Genomic DNA, 16,554 nt, shown 5'->3' on the forward strand with positions numbered 1-16,554 from the left:
AAGCAGGTATTTTTGAAATCCTATTAACAAACGGGAAATTTCTATGGGATGCTGCCAGTATTGCTGCCACTGTCCTTTCCTGATTGTGACATTCTTTCTTCTCCTTTATTTTAGAATAGAATAGAATAGAGCTGGAAGGGACCTTGGATGATAAGAAACAATGGGTGGAAACTAACCAAGGAGAGAAGCAATCTGGAATTAAGGAGAAACTTCCTAACAGTGAGGGCAATTAACCAGTGGAACAGCTTGCCCCTAGAAGTTGTGGGCGCTCCATCACTGGAGGTTTTCAGTCACTTGTCTGAAGTGGTATCGGTCTCCTTCTAGAGCAGGGGGTTGGATTAGAAGACCTCCAAGGACTTTTCCAGCTCTATTCTGATTGATTGATTGGTTGATTCTTGTCTGGTTTACATGGGAAGGCTGACAGGAATGTAAAATGGGAGGAAATGTCCTGCATTGCTATACTTTGATTGGCAGTTCCACCAGCCAGTGATATATTTGGCAGCAGCCTGTGACTATTCAAAATAATGGTCTTTTACATTAGTGTTTTTATTATTCTAAATCACATTACCCCCTCAGGTACTGCTGTACTGCCTCATTATGGCCAGATGTTTCTAGAAGGGATTTGAAAAATGCTGGGATTGATTTAGAGAGTCAATTTAATGTAGTGGTTAAGGTGCTGGCCTAGAAACCAGGAGATTGTGAGTTTACATGAAAGCCGGTTGGGTGACTTTGGGCCAGTCACTCTCAGCCCAGCTCACCTTGCAGGGTTGTTGTTGTGGGGAAAACAGGAGAAGGAAGGAGTATTAGATATGTTTGCCACCTTGAGTTACTTATAAAATAATAAAGGTGAGATAAAATGTAATAAATAAAAAATGTATGCCAAGAGTATATATTCCCAATAAGGTTATCCCAGGTGTAATAATCAACCCAGCTGTCTAGTTAAAGCAAACAGGCATCTATATAAGGCAGCAGTGATACTGAAAGACGCTGGAGGCAGGTGTTCATTTTAGTGACAATGGCAAAGGCACCATTTTATACTGCATGAAAGAAGACAATGATAAGTCACTCCTATATTTCACCAAGAAAACACCCTAGATAATGTGTTTCAAGTTATCGTGCCAGAAGATGCCCCCTCAGGTCAGATGGCAATCAACATATTACTGATAAAGGCCAAGGATCTTTTGGAGAACTAATGATGTTTATGACCCAGATACAGCCTTTGATATGTGAAATCAAATGTCTTTATTATAGTCGTTGACCAGCTTTTTACAGTAAAAAGAGAAAGTTTAATACAACAATTGGGATAAGACTATGACAATAAAATGATACATCTAATTAAAAGTTGCCACAATTGTATGACTTAGTAAGGATATTTGACCACCTGGTACATAGTGTGGACATCCTTTAAAGAGTAATAAACATAGGACTTCCGGCGACTTCCGGCGACGCCGAAGACAGCCGTTTTCGGGCTGCCCGCTCCGCAGCTGTGTTTTTCCATCGTAAACAGCGCCGATCAGCTGTTTAGATGGATTTGAAGCCCCCTCCTCGGGAGAAGAGGAGGGGGTGAGGCCCCAGGTAGGGGTTGAGCTCTCCGGGGCCGCCTGAGCTGAGAGTTTGGGCGGCTGAAGGATTGAGCCCCCCCGAAGCCTGGGTTGCTCCGAGCTGCGCAGTGCCCCTGCTCCGGGATTTATGGAGCAGAGCCAGGCGTTAGCAACCACCCCTGCCAAAAGGAAATACTTTTGATTATCAAGATGCAGGCAGAGCGGTACAGGAGGTCAAGGTGATGTGGACTCTTATCTTTACTCTCTAGCTCAATGGATTTTATAGCTTTAAAGTGAAAGTGCGCAATAAGTGAAAGTGGGGGAAGATGGCGGCTAAAACTTCTAAAGCTCTTCGGAGTGCGGGGTCTTCCCTGGTGCAACAGACCTCATTGCAAGCTTTGCTTCCTCCTGCACCTCCTCCGGCATTGACGCTTAAGGATTTACAAGATGCTCTTGGAAAGCATTCACAATTGATGTCTGACATGATGGATGAAAAGCTGAAAAAGTTGGAGGAGAAAATGGAGGAGAAAATGGAGAAATTGGAGAAGAAGATGGAAGAGAAGTTTAGAGCAATGAGGGTGGACATGTTGTCTATGATTGAATCTGTAGCTGAATGTGTGCAACAGCTGGATGTAAAAGTGAAGGATCTCAGTCAAAAGAACTCTATATTAGAAGCAAAGGTATTAGAAAATGAAAATATAAGGGATAAAATGGACGGAGAATTGAGCCTTGCTCAGTATCATCAGATGCAGTATGCTATTAGAATCAGGGGTTTAAAGGAGAACTGTAAAGAAGATTTAAAGCAGCTGATTTCTGAGGCTCTGGAAGGGGTATTGGGCCAGCCAGCATCTGAAATTGAGGGAAATATGGACAAAATTTTTCGTGTAAATTCATGGATTGCAAGACAAAGGAAGTTACCCAGAGATGTGGTGGTCTATTTTACAAAGAGAGTAATTAGAGATGAAGTTATTCAAGCTGCTTATGATACTAAACTGGTAGTGGCTGAGCAAGAAGTCTTGGTTTTAAAAGAGATTCCTCCGAAGATTTTAAGGAGAAGGAAAGATTTTGCATTTTTAGTACAGGAACTTAAGAAATGTGATATTAAGTTTAGATGGGAGATTCCAGTTGGACTGGTGGTGACGCATGAAGGTAAAAGACATCGTCTGGTTACTGTGGCCCAGGCACGTGATTTTTATAGCAATGTGTTAAAAGCAACCCCCCTATCATTTTTGGAAGCTGTAAAGGGATACGGCGAGGGAAAGCTTCAAGATGTTGCAGACAGACAGATAGAGGACAATGGTGTTGGAGGGGATCAAGATACAGTTTCATCGGATGCTGCAGGAGGCCAGAGGAAGACGCGTGCCGCCCTAAGAAGAGCGAGACGAGAGCAAGAGCAAGACCAGCAGATAGTTATGGAATCTCCAAAGTGTACTTACAGTGAAGATGTGGGAGGGGCGCGGTCCAAAGAAGTTTTGGGGGTCATGACAGACGTGCTCCAAAAGTTTTGGGGCGTTAAGATTGCTGATTAAATTTTTAAATTAGAATCTTAATGGATTAAATTTATCATAGAGGAGAAAGAAAGTTTTTTTTTAATATTTAACACAATTTAAGATGGATGTTATTAGCTTGTTAGAAAAGTATATTAGGACTAAAAGTATGTGTTGAACTAAGAATGGGTATGCAAGCTCCTAATTAACAACAAGTTGTCTTACAAACTGCTTAAACCTTTTTTTTTTTACTCTTTTTATTTGAACTCAAGGATGACTTGGAACTGCGAGACATTTGGTGTGATACATGCAAGAATTATTTTTGATTATGGTTTAGTTTGGTTGGAGATTATTAAGGTTAATAGATAGGCGCTTTTGGCGCGTAACTGAGAATTTGTTTAGAAATTAGAGAAAGGTTGGAGAATGTAAATAGTAGGTGAAAGTTTTTTTTTCTTTTTTTTCTTCTTTCTTTTTTTTTGAAATTAATATGAATAAGGACTGGGATTAAGAAAATCTATTCTGAGTAAAGCTCTTTTTCTGTTTTTCTCTTTTTCTTTTTTACTTTATTTGTAATATTAATATTGTTTGTATTCATTTTATATGAGCTAGAGGGAGATAGAATTAATAGTCTATTGCTGATAACATAGGGGTGCTTATGTTTGTTTTTTGATTTTATACCCTGTATTAAGCTCTGGGAAGTCGGGGGGGGGGAAGGAGGGAATGGGGGAAAGGGATAGGGAGGGTTGGGTGGGGGTGGGGGAGGGGGGATTAAAGTCAAAATGTATTGTAAAACTTTTTAAATAAAAAAAGAGTAATAAACATAAAATTTATCAGTGTGATCCTCATATTTGGAGATGATTGGGGAGATCAGAGCACATCTTGGGACATCATGAAAAGGACACCATCTGAGGACATGACTAAGAGTTTCTACCTTTCTGAATCCACAAGGGCAAAATCAAATAAGGATTCTGCAAGAAGAAATCTTCCTGCTAGTAAAAGTAAGTGGTAGGACATCAAATCAGGCTCTGGAAAAGATCCATCTATATTTGCTTAAGATTAGATTGTATGGATATCCCGCAGAAAAGAGCTTGTGACTACCTAACATTTGGTGATACAATTCAGGCATACTGGAAATATCATTTTGACAATCAGTGTCCACGATCCTCTCTTTTAGTATTGATTTGACCATCTCCCAAGTTAATTGACCTAAATATTCAAGAGAGAGGCCAAAAAGGAAAAGTTTTTCAAATAGATATGGTGCCAATGAGATTGGTAGCTATCTAACAACAGCAGAGGCAACAGGTCTGTAGGATGCAAACTTGATTTTCAATCCTGAGATTAGAATCCCAGTTCATGCCTGAACCTTAATACTTAACACCTTAGCTTCAAGCCTCAAGATTGCATAGGGTGTGTGTGCACTTTGAGATACCATCAAAGCCCAAAGGAAATTTATTTGAAATGCTTCATAAATCTTTGTTTGAATATGGGCCAAATTGTATCCCATATAATAGTTGGGCAGCTGTTTTAGCTGTAAACAGTTTGATTGCTGCTGGAATGTAACTTGCCCCCTGCTAACCTATACAGTTTAGTTATTGCTTGTGTGTTCTTTTTGGCAGTAGATATGGCATAATTTATCCAGGCTATTAATTTCCTAGGAGCCTGGAATACTATGCCTAACAATTTAAAACATTTGACTTGCTTATAATTCATGAGAATCAACTGTCCACTTTTTTCTTTTGTTAGAAAAAAGTAAAACTAATTTATCATAATTGATTATTGTTAATTATTAATCATTATAGGATGCCAGGGTGCCAGCCCAAAACTCATTCAGAGAAATGAGAGCACACAAGTATATTAATTTAACATAAACTCTTTATAAGCTTCCAGATTCCGTAGCTGATAATCCCTCACAACTGGACTCTAAAGATCACACTTGTCAAATTACAGCCCCACCCCAACTGGCTTCTTCCTGTATGGATCCTGATTCTATTCATCCAAAGGCTGCTTCATCAACAACTTGTTATTCCTCCATTCAACTGAAATCTTTCCATAGGAGCCTTGAACATGGCCAGCTCTCTGATTCTGATCCCCAATCTCTTTATTTGCTCTTCCTATGAAACTTCTCCTATGGAATTATCCCAAACTCAGGACTAGCTAGCCTAACTGGCAGCAGGAGATCTGTTCTCTGCTTTCTCCCTTAGTCATCAATTTGTCCAACAAATGTTGCCCCTTCTAAATAATTATCCACAGACAGTACCGCAAGAGAACCAGCAAATTGACAACTGCATCCACTAACTATCTCTCCATCCTTATTCCTGATTCATAAACAATACGATAAAACTGGCCTTAGAATAAGAAGCAGGAAGGGGACCTTTCCCACTATATTCAGACTGTCAAGGGGGTGAAATAAAGCTGTATTCTAGCACCATTGCTTTTTAACTTGTATGTCAAGTCACTGATTAAAACTCATCACAATTGATATCCATGCATTTCCATGACCTTTTTCAAGGATAACATCAGAGATCATTTTGAAGTCCTGAAACTCATTGAGAAGGAACAAGAGGATGCATGGAATGAAATTGAAGCAATTTTTTTTTTATTAAAGAGTTTTACAAAAAATTTTTTACAAAACATCCCCAAAACCCACCCACCCCAAACCCCCCCCCCACTTCCCAGAGCTGAATACAGGGTCATAAATAAAATAATCATATTCTAACTAAAATTATCCATTATAAAATTAACCAAATTAATAATGTGCTTTAACTCCCCTTTAACACTGATACATTCAAATTATTAAAAACATAATAATAACTTAAACAAAAATATAATCAATACTAATACTAAAGTTAATAAAAATCTAAAATCTACTCATAAGCTAAATGGAACTTTTTAGTCCCATATTTATTCTGAATATAATCTATCCATCTCCTCCAAACTGAAATATATCTTTCTTGCGAATGATCCTTCAAATAAGCAGAAATCTTAGACATTTCTGCAAGATTCGATACCTTAAGTACCCATTCTTCTATAGAAGGCAAACTATCCTTCTTCCAATATTGTCCCACCAGTAACCGTGCTGCTGTTATCAAGTTCAACATCCAATTAATTTCTTTAGTATCACAATCTACAACAATACCCAATAAAAACAATTGTGGAGAAAACTTTATCTTTCTCTTAAAAATCTTTTGAATGTTCCACCAAATTTTAATCCAAAAAAATTGAAGCAATTATTAAAGTTGAGTGTGAAAAGAGACTGCCAGTGATCAAGAGCCAGAAGAAAGCAAACTAGAGGTCAAACTAAATTATGAAAATTGCTATGAAAAGAGAAGCCAAAGCAAAAAAAGGACAAAGATCTCAAGAATTAAGAAAGAATTTTAAAGAGCTGTCAGAAGAAACAAGAAATAGAATTGCAGTGATATTGCTACAGGTACGGAAAATTGAAAAAAGGAAATATTCTTCCAAAAGATTGCTGAACTCCAATGTAACCTTGCATTGGTATATCTGGCCGATTCAAAGAAAACAAAAACAAAATGGAAGAAGTATCCTGAAAAACTTTACAGAAGGAATGTCAAATTCCAAAATATCTTAGAAAATATTCTATGTTCATAAGAACTTTTAGAAATGCCTTAGAAAATGTACTAAACTCACAAGAGTCTCTAGTATTAGAATATGAAGTTAGATCAGCACTCTGATTATTAATACGTTAGAAGGTTAGAGGAACTGATGGAATATTTACAGAAAAATATCAAGCAACAGAACAAAAATAAGTAAATGTTCTGGCCAAGCTATACCAGCAAATCTGGAGAAAAACATAGTGGCCAGAAGATTGGAAGATGATTGCCTACATTCAAATACCAAAGTAAGGACATTTGATAGACAATATAAACTGTCATACAATACTCTTAATTTTACATACCACATTATTCCAGGAAGATTAAAACCCTACATAGAGCAATGCCAATGGCTTAGAAAGAGGTGGGGAACAGTATACATTATTGTGGATGCATGCTGGATAATTGAGAAAGCCACAGAGCATCTAAAAGAAGTCAGCGTGTGCTTCACTGATTATAGAAGGACCTTTGATTGTACCAATCATATTCAAAAATGCACTTAGAAAAATAAGAATCCTAGAACATCTCATTGGCCTCATGCAAAACCTGTACACAGCTCAGGAAATCATAGTCCAGACAAAACAGCAAAACAGGCTGGCTCCAAATTGACAAAGGAATGAGGCAAAGCTTTCTAGTCTCCCTTATTATATATAAACAAAGCATTATATATATAAACAACAAAACAAGGAGTTGGATGGGGAAAAGATGAATGTGATTTTAAAACTTCAGGAAGAAACTTCAATAACCTATGCTATGCTGATGACACTACTCTGATAGTAACAACAGGCACAGAAACCAGCTTTAGAGCTGACAATGAAAATACCGGTAAGTAACTTTTTGCCTTTAAGATTCACTATCAACAGTAAAAGAACCAACAGTCAAGAATAGACCACAGACTAACAGTTGGAATAGTAGCAGTGAAAGCCTTGGGAAAGGTACTGTATTCAGTTTGCACAGTTGTCTATACAAAGATCAGAATTATGTAAGCAATAGCTTTCCTATAACACTCTATGAAAACAAAAGTTGGACTTTGAAGAAGCAAAATAGAAACACTCTAAAAATTTTGAAATTTTGCTCTTGGAGATTTCTGAAAAACTCTGGCTAGCTGATTAAAATTTAAAAATGGATCAGAACAAATAAATCCTCACTCAAGGCACAAATGACCAAGTTCAGACTGCAGTATAATATTTTGGAAACATGATGTGAAGACCTTTCTTAAAATACCTACATTACTGGGAAGGGCGAAAGAAAAAGAGGAAGACCAGCAAAGTGGAAGAACTTGATTATAGCAGTAACGGTTGCAGTAAATACTGTACTAGTATAATTGTTTAATGGACAGAAAGTAATCCTTACACTGCACAGATGAAATGTGATCTCTAAAAGGCAAATGAAATTCAGTTTTAGACTTCCCAATATTGTAAAGCAAGTGTCACATGTAACAGTTCAGTATTCAGAATCTCCCTTTTAATATGCCTTTTCTATTGTTCTGTAAAATATATTTTTTCCTTTGTTTGCAACTTATGGACAATAGGTTGCATGGAAAACTGCTTATGAAAATTCCAAGGATTGAATCGTTTGCATTTTTAGCGCAGATCTGAAATCATTTCGAGAATTATCTACTGGCTGTGCTTGTTATCACAGGCTCATTTATGGTTAACTTATTATCCACGGTTTACTCGATCATTCATCTACTGAGCCATAAACTAACTACATTGGCTGGGTTTGCTAAGACTAAGGTGTGGTTGGCTAGTTTAATTCTGTGTGCGGCGGCATCTCAAGAGCGAAAAATAGATGGTAGCCCATATTCGAAAAGCCATTGCTCATTTGAACAAGGAGCTGTCCCACCATTTATTTCTGAGGATAAATTTGTGTTTACTAAATTACGCTGTTCGCCATCAACAAATGGGAATACCGTGTATTTTAGAGAGGGAGGGGGAGGAAGACAGTGCAAGAAAAGAAAGAAGGGGAACAAAGCAAGCCGAGCATGCGCTAAAGAATTAGAAGCATTCTGGCTTAGAACATGATGGGGCGGGGCCAAAAGGCGGGCATAGGCGGCTCAGATTCCGGGGAGGCGTGGTTATCTCGCTTCTTTACTTAGCGCTGGAAGTACCTATTGCCGCAGCAGAAGCAACAGGTGCGCGCAGTTAAGAGGTTTGGGGAGCGGCCGCCGCCGTTGAGGAGTCGAGGTAGATGGAAATCAATTACGTTTTGCTTATCTTGCTGGTATTTGTGACGCACATTTTATTTCGCCGGGATGCTGTAATCTTGCTTTTGGAAAATGTAATTCGTATCACTCTAGGATCAAATTCCCTATAGCATGGTGTGCATAATCCAGTATATCCTTTCTAAGGAATGGGTAGCTGTTCTCCCGTGGTTGCTTCCTGTTTCTGAAATGGTTATATCAATTAATAGTGAAATGCCAACCACTCTTCTTTTTATCCCTTCCGTCCTTTGGATGGGAGAAGAAAGAGTTGAGTAACTATTAAAGGAAGCCTTGAGTTGTTTAATTCGGGGGGGGAGGGTTTTGTATGAGACTGTTAAAAGAATGTAGTTTGTTGAACAGACTTAGTTGTCTGCAGTGAACTGGCTATTGGTGTCCTCTTGGCTGCTCAAATGCTTTGAATAAACAAATAGGTAGCAATAAGTCTTCAGCAGATTAAATAGCAAGGGGCCAGGAAGCTCAATTTGTAGGAAGATATCTCTTCCAGGGTGTGTATATGTTTGTTATGTTTCTGGCCTAGAACCCTGTTTTTATGTTAGAAAGTTAGATTTTTTTCTGTTAAAAGTCTTTATAATTTCCTAGACATTTTTATATTGAAAATCATTAGGTAGAGGCAGTAATAATGGGCTTGCCAAGTCTTCCATATTGTCATTCATCGTGTACACCTTGATCTTGCCTTTTGGTTAGCACTTTGGGAATACCTGATATAGTTCTTGTGGACTTCATTTTCTCAATGTTAAACTATTTGGTGCTCAATAAGCTGGAAATGTCTGTATAGTGATTTGAGTTTTTAAGATCTTGAATCTGTTGGGGAAAGTGGTTACTGAATTTTATGAAAGATAACCTAGCTGTGTATCTGTGTATCTTTCAGCATTTTTTCCAGAGCTTATTAGAATCTCAAGTAATCCTGGCATTAGGTTAGTTTTCCCCAATTTATTGCCTTCCAGATGAGTTGGCATTGTAGTTTTATATTACCAAGGATGCTGGCTGTGATCCTTGGGAGGAGTTGCCCCAACACAATTGCAAGGGTATTGTACAAAAATATTCTACTGGGAAAGATTGCCCTAGAAATTACTGCAGTATCTATTATGTAGGCTTAATAGGGTGCAAGGTTGTTGGCCTATTGATTCTAGTGCTGTCCTTAGTCAAATGATGATCAGTTCTCCCTTTGGCTAATAGTAATCAAGTGTTCTCCTTTTTTATCCCATCAATATAGTACTGCATAATACTTGCAAGGAAGCAAGCTAGCCAAAACCTTTCTTGAGACCAATATTGTTTATTTTTATTTATTGCATTTGTTGAGGCAAGCCCAACTACATAAAATCTGTAAAATACAATCTAATGAAAATTGCCATGTTTGAAAAATGGTTGAAGGTGTAAATCCTGCTTATTCCAGGATTTGACTAATTCTTAACCAAAGTGAGCTGAGAAAAGGTATATAAAAAGAACTGTGTGGAGGCCAGTGTATGGCTTGTTAAAGCTCAAGGTGTACCTTTAAAATCTAAAAATTTATTCTGACCGAGTTATGTCCTTGACTCACCTTTCTCCCTGAACACTGGAATACTCTCTAGGCTACATACTGTACTGCAAATGAGGGAGTGGTTGCTAATACCTGGAATGGATTTTTTGTTGTTGTTCATAAAGGAAAAATCTGCAGAATAATAATTGTCAATTGATAGTGACTCAAAATACAGAGGGCTACCTCTGACCTGAAATCTTCAATCATAATTAATATTTATATTAATACATACTGTATTAATACAAACACACACACTGTAACATGATATAACTACTGGCTGTGGAAAAAAGTTACATTATACTTTGGTAAGAGTATTCTAGTTTGCATTCACACATCATATTAAGCCATAATATGCTTTGCTCTGATGTACCATGATGGGTAAACCCAACAATTAAGAATTATGTTTGAATCAGGCTACTATGGATTTTTCAACAAACTGGGTAATTCCTCTCCACCCACCCCTTGTTCAATTGTCTGAGCTTAATGTTCCAAATTTGAGACTTGTTATCCAGATTTTAAAATAGTTTATTACATAAGCTTTTTTGAGATGTGTTTGAATATTAGTAGCTGGGGTTGGTAGTTGGGCTATTGGTTTGATCTCCGAGCTTGGCGATTTGGCTGCAAATGGAGGTGAAACGTTTGCAGCCAAATTGCCAAGCTCAGAGATCAAACCAACACCCCATAAGCTGTTTTCTTTGTTAGTTAGAAACTGTGTTTTCTTAACTATATCTGGATAGCACAATACCAATTTATGGTTTACATTAACCATTATTTGTAAACATACTACATTAGTGTGGGTCACATATTGTGCTAGTTACAAAGCATAGTCTGTAAAGTACAAAAGGTAGTTTTGTACTATATACTAAGCAAGATCCAAAGAAAACATTTGTGGATAAGCTTGACATGTATGTTACTTTCTTCATATATTACCTTAAACCATAGTTCAGAGGTCCCCAACCTTTTGGGCACCAGGGACTGGTTCTGTGGAGAGAGGCTTTTCCGCGGAAAGGAGGGTGTGTGGTTTTGTTGTGCTGCCTACAACTCGTGGATGGGGCTTTGCTTGTTTGTGCAGACCGGTTGCTGGCATGCCGCAGCCCGGTACTGGTCCATGGACCGGGGGTTGGGGATCCCTGCCATAGTTGATTAACATGCTTTTAATAACTATAAATTGTACCACAACATGCCCTAAGCTCTAAACCAGGGGTAGGCAACCTTGACTTTTTTATAACTAGTTTTTATGACTAGCTTTTATGACTAGCATGGCTGGCTCAGGAATTCTGGGAGTTGAGTCATAAAAGAGCCAACGTTGCCTACCCTTGCTAAATCATGACTAGTTTTATAGGCCATGGTGCCTGAATTCACACAAAATGGTGAGCCACACACAAACTATCTTCACTTAGCAAATATGTCAACTTGAGCTCCATATCATAATCATTTTAAAATCGTTGTGAAAGCAACCTGTCCAGAAAACAATGAAGCTTATGGATCAAGCAGCAAAATTATCTCTAGTGAGGAAATGATTTAAGCCTATTAGTGGCAGAAGCAGGTAATTGTACTATTGCAGATGTCTCTAATTTATGGCATAAATATTGCTGCTGAAAACAAGAAGCCCTTTTATTAAGGGTGTTAAATGACCTCCTTATATCCAAGCATGAATCTGGAGATTCATTAGTGCTTTGTTATCCGCTGTTTTGCCAAGTTTTAATAGTAAATGTCCTTTTTTTCTTTTGATTTAGTTCAGTTAAATGTTCTATTATCTGGATTAGAATATTTTGGAGAAATTCATGTATTATTGTGCATTGCACAGCGACTAGTAACAGTCTCTGGAAGAAGGGAGGCATAAAGAGTGGTGCATCACTTATATCTCAGTTTCCTAAACCTTGGACCTCCTGGGAGAGTTGGGAATATATATTTCCAAGGCTTGTGTGGAATGCTTGGAAACAAATGACCCTAATAAATCTGCAAGGCACCAGATTCAAGAAAGCTGGTTTAAATTATGCAGCACCCTCACTTTATTAGGTGTACCACTCGAGTGATCTGGTGGTATAGTTTTTAAAAGTCTAGGTTTTAAAGAAACATACCAAGTATATACTAGTTGAGAATTGCTTTTGTGTAAGGGCAAGTCTGATGTTGGTTTTCACCACCTTGTTTCCTTTTGGAATGATTGCACTGAAGTAATCTTAGATGAATTCATGCAGGCAGTTAGTAAGCCATAGTTACAGTATTAGGCCATTGGCTATGACACTCTTAATTGACCATTCCGATATGCCAGGTAGATATTTTTGGGTGAATTTTCTTTTTTTATCTACTACTTTAAAGATGTATTTTTCATAGCTATTGAACTGATTTTTAAGCTGTCATACTTTACTGTTTTTACTAAAAAGAGACATTTTACTTTTTTAAAGAAGTGATTTTGATAGAGATTTGTGGTCGTTGTTCTATAATTTGTGACTGAATACTTCAGTTCATCAAGATCTCTTGAAATGTTAATATACTGTGACAGAATTCTGTTTGAGTTGGATATACTGGTGAATGAATGGCCTTTAAAATTATTGGAAGACATACATTTTCAGTTTAACAAACGCATAAAAGCCTGGATTTTGTGTATAGATTTTCTAATGAAGTTTTTTCATGATAAGAAAAGGAAAGTGGGGGTGGGGGGAGGGTTAGGAAGGGTTAGGAAGGGTTGGGTGGGGGGGGAGGGATTGTTAAAGATAAAATGTATTGAAAAACTTTTCAATAAAAAAAAAAGAAAAGAAGAAAAAAAAAGAAAAGGAAAGTGTTGAAAACACTTTTACTACTGGTAGGCACCTTGAGGAGTGAATTTCTGAGGGAAGTATATTATGGGAATATTTATTATTTATTTATTTATTGATTGATTTTATATACCGCCCTATTCCCGAAGGACTCACGGTGGTTTACAGGGTGAATTAAACAGTACAAATAAATACAATTAAAACAGAATTAAATTAAGACTAGCCCACGATTAAAACAAATTAAAATTTAAAATTTAAAGTTAAATTAAAACCCCCTCAGTCCAGGTCAGAAAGATCAAATAACCAAGTTTTCAGGTCCCGGCGAAACGAGCGAAGGTCCGGGGCAGTCCGAAGTTCCACCGGCAGTTCATTCCATAGGGCAGGCGCGCCCACAGAGAATGCCCTCCCCCTTGGAATCACCCGCTGGCATTCCCTAACCGGCGGAACCCTAAGGAGGCCCTCCCTGTGGGAGCGCACAGGACGATGGGAGGCTGATGCTGGCAGCAGGTGCTCCCTGAGATAATCTGGACCCAAGCCATTTAGGGCTTTATAGGTCATCACCAGCGTTGTAATATAGCTTTGTAAGCTGCCAGTTAACTTCTTATTGTTAGCTTTGTATAGTATTTTCTGTCATTTACATGTATTTCAATAAAACATTCCTGAAAATAGATCCTTAAGAGGTAAAAAAGTGGATGTTGAGAAAAACGTGGCTCAGAAAGAAAAGGTAATCAATTAAAAATGATTCTGAAACCATTCTTATAGTAATGCATGTTCTGTTTTATTGCAAAACTGATTGATTTTGACTTAATGTTGTACGTAAACCTTACTATTATGCTTGTGGTTTATAAAGCATAGACTGTTAGTAGTATTGTATATGGACTCATCCATGATTTCTTCAGTATCATATGATTAAATGAACTATGACTTACTACATGGGCTGTTGCAACCATCGTAAATACATACCACTTGCTTAAATTTTGGTCACATGGCCATGGGGAAGCTGCGACAGTAGTAAGATGAGGACCAGTTGTAAGTCACTTTTTCCAGGGCCATTCTAGCTTTGAATGGTTGCTAAACAAATGTTCACAAATCAAGGACTATCTGTACTAGCTAGGAAGTACTAGCGAGGTAGTACAACACAGTGCTAGGCTGCATTAACAGAGGGATAGAATCAAGATCACATGAAGTATTAATACCACTTTACAATGCCTTGGTAAGGCCACACTTGGAATACTGCATCCAGTTTTGGTCACCACGATGTAAAAAAGATGTTGAGACTCTAGAAAGAATACAGAGAAGAGCAACAAAGATGATTAGGGGACTGGAAGCTAAAACATATAAGGAACAGTTGCTGGAATTGGGTATGTCTAGTTTAATGAAGAGAAGGACGAGGGGTGACATGATAGCAGTGTTCAATATCTCAGGGGCTGCCACAAAGAAGAGGGAGCCAAGCTATTCTCCAAAGCACCTGAAGGCAGGACAAGAAGCAACGGATGGAAACTAATCAAGGAGAGAAGCAACCTGGAACTAAGGAGAAACTTTCTGACTGTTGGAACAATTAACCAGTGGAACAATCTAATCCAACACTGGAAGTTTAAAAGAAGAGACTGGACAGCCATTTGTCTGAAATGGTATAGGGCAGTGGTGGCGAACTTATGGCATGCGTGCCAGAGGCGGGACTCAGAGCCCTCTCTGTTGGCATGTGCGCCACCACCACCACCACCAGCAGGTCCATCAGGCCACCCCGCCACCCGGAGCAGGAGCCCCGCCCAGCACAAAGAGGCAAAGTGGCCGAGTAGAGGTGGTAGAGCAGAGGTCACCAACCATTGTCGATTGGTGGACTGGGAGGGGGAAGCATTTTACATGCGTGCATGAGCACACGGGGCCATGAGCACACACGGGCTGCAAATGGGGCGGGGCTAGTGCCTGCCCCATTCTTGCGTGTTGCAGCACCTTGTATTTGCACCCTGTGGCACGGCAGCGGCCGTTTTTGTGCCTTGCAGCACAGTGGCCCATTTTTGCGCCCCCGGTTTTTGCCTGACAGAGGCGCCTGCCCCCCCCCGAGGGCACCACAATGCTGATGTGACCCTGGCACTTTGCAATAAATAAGTGGCTTTGGGGTTGCGGTTTGGGCATTCGGTCTCTAAAAGGTTCACCATCACTGGTATAGGGTTTCCTGCCTGAACAGGGGGTTGGACTAGATGAGCTCCAAGGTCCCTTCCAACATCATCGTCATCATCATCATCATCATCATCATTATTATTATTATTTGCATATTCTGGCTAAGCAGATTGCAATTGATAAGGTAGGTTGGCAGGATTCTATAGATTTGTGTGCAAATGGCACCACTGCTCTGATTATCTTCTCTATTCGTTTTGGAGTAACCTTGGAATATTCTGTACAAGTTCCTCCCTTATCCAGGAATGAGTAACTTTGAAGAAGGGTAATGTGACAGTTTCTTGACCTCTTTCAGGAGCTAATGGGTTTTTCTATTACCATAACCCGGTTTCTAAGGCTTTTACTTCTTCCTCTCTGTGCTTTCAGATACTAACCCTGCTACAACATACAATATTGCCAGGTTCTGCCAGCTGTACTTAAAATATGTCAGAAGATGACCTGTGCCACAAACCGGCTTTAATGAGCATCTAATTTGTTTGTTTTAAAGTGATTTGTATTGTGATAGATTTAGCTTGTCATGCTCTTTTATTCCTATCCACTGTTTTTATTCCTTATTAGATTTTTTAAGACTTTTGTTTCTATATTTTTAGTTTTGACGTGATTTTTAAAATTCTGATCTATTTTATGATGTTTAATTATTTGCATCCAACCCACCTTACGCTAACCTTTGACCATAATAAAAGTTTGATTTGATTGATCTGAGGGTTTCTAAGGAAGAATAATTGCACTTTAGAATTCTCTGTCTGCATATTTACTTAGCAAAATCTACAAAAGCAACAAGTTGTAGTCTTGCATTTAAAGAGAAAGTTCAGGAAGTAATTTTTAATTTTTAAAACAATAGTTAGCAGAACCTGAGATAAATCTTTTGATGTATTCATTATATCATAGCCTTCTTAACATGGCTGCATTTTGGGCATGGTACACTTTAACTTTTATCTGATTGTTGTGTATCCCCCAGAATCACTTTTAGTGAAGTTGGTGGGTATAACAAATTTAATGAATAAATAAATAAAAATTATACATTCAGAACTATTAAATGGATGTGCCATTTTTATCCTGTTTTTGTACTGAGTGCTTAGCAATAGGCTAACCTCTGGTTGGATTGAATTTTATAGAAAGTGGTTGTAGAACATGATCCTGTGATCTGAGCCAGCATAGCTGTCTTATGTTTAATGATATGCCTGTGGTGGTGAACCTATGGCACATGTGCCACAGATGGAATGCAGAGCCCTCTGTGGGCA

At 38.5% G+C, this 16,554-nt stretch overlaps 1 protein-coding gene across 5 annotated transcripts in view; it reads left to right on the forward strand.

Annotated features, from left to right (window-relative positions):
• The first annotated feature begins 8,704 nt into the window (after positions 1-8,704).
• LIMA1 (LIM domain and actin binding 1) overlaps positions 8,705-16,554 on the forward strand; it is a 63,189-nt gene continuing 55,339 nt past the window's right edge. For 4 of the 5 annotated variants that reach the window (XM_081321419.1, XM_081321420.1, XM_081321421.1 and 1 more), the window contains exon 1: positions 8,705-8,825. The gene's annotated coding sequence lies outside the window, so the exon portion shown is untranslated. The remainder of the gene's footprint in view (positions 8,826-16,554) is intronic. The other variant, XM_081321422.1, reaches the window with a different exon arrangement.

Source organism: Vipera berus, assembly GCF_964194415.1.
Source record: "Vipera berus genome assembly, chromosome: 2".
Classification (NCBI taxonomy): Eukaryota; Metazoa; Chordata; class Lepidosauria; order Squamata; family Viperidae; genus Vipera; species Vipera berus.